A 1313-nucleotide genomic window follows, 5' to 3' on the forward strand; every position below is an offset into this window, starting at 1 on the left:
GAGCCGTCGCCGCCCGCGACGCCGGCGACGCCGAGGCCGTTGTTGTTGTCCGCGGCGATGGTGCCGCCGCAGTACGTGTCGTGCTGGTGGTTGCCGAGCAGGTCCGTGTCCGTGTCGTCGGCGTGGTTGTAGCCGTAGCCGTCGTCGACGTAGCCGTTGTCGCAGATCTCGCCGGGGTTCTTCCAGATGTTGTTCAGATGTTGTTCAGGAGGTCCGGGTGCTCCATGTCGATGCCCGTGTCGATGACCTGGACGACGACGACGTTCGGGTTGCCCATGGTCGTGTCCCAGGCGCCCGGGACGTTGATGGCGTCGTAGTGCGGCTGGCTCCCGAGCTCCGTCTTCTAGGCGTTCACGATGAAGTTCGACGCGTCCCAGATGGCCTTGTCGAAGGTCGTGGCGCCGTCGTTGAACACGTGCCGCTTCGTCGTCGCCCGCGACCTGTCCTAGCCGTAGATGTCGTCACTGATGGACTGCGCGCCTTCGAAGAGCTTGCCCATCACTTTCGACGCGTCCCAGCTGCCGACGGCCTCGTCGAAGGTCGCGGCGTGCGGGTTCACCTACGACGCGTTCAGGCGCCGATGGCCTCGTCGAAGGTCGCGACGCCGTCGAACATGCGCTGCTTCTTCACCTCCGAAGTGTCCCAGCCGCCGCTGTCCTGTTCTACCAGGGTAGGCAGCCCCTCAGCCTTCGCCGGGCCCGTCGTCGAGTCGCCGCGAATCGAAACGAGTTCCAGCGAGAGGCAGTTCAGCAGCTTCGGGTCAGACTGAGGTAGACCCGCTGGCCGGAAGATGGGAGGTCCGCCCCGTCTGCCATCGCGCGGCGGCAAGTCTCAACGTCGGCTGCACGGTCGATGCACGGAGCCGCTCAGCCGCGTCGAGCTGCTCTTGAATAAGGGAGCTATTTAATGTTCCCGCGTATCCGTGTCACCCGGTGTCACCCACTCCCAGCCACACGATGGTAGCAGGAGAGTGAAGACTACCACGTTTTAAGGCCGCGTAAACTCTACCCAAGTGCCGTGTGGATTGCGTTGGACCTTGGCCTCATGAGCAAGCTCCTGCCACCTGCGCTGTCGGCTGCGCGACGCGCCAGTGTGCGGTGCGTTGCAGTCGTTTCTTGTCTCAACGCGCCTACGAAGGTGTGGCGTCACTGCCCTGCGCCAGCGCCGGCAGCGCGGGCGTCTGCGAGGCTGCTACGGGTTCCGGAGCGCGGCGTCGTCGGGGCAGCCCCTGCGCCTCCGCGCCGTCGTGAGGCTCTCATCGACGGCGGCAGCGGCGCGGCGCCGCTCGCCCGCGGCGGCGGCGCGCGCGCGCC

This window comes from Aureococcus anophagefferens (assembly GCF_000186865.1).
Source record: "Aureococcus anophagefferens unplaced genomic scaffold AURANscaffold_889, whole genome shotgun sequence".
Taxonomy (NCBI): Eukaryota; class Pelagophyceae; order Pelagomonadales; family Pelagomonadaceae; genus Aureococcus; species Aureococcus anophagefferens.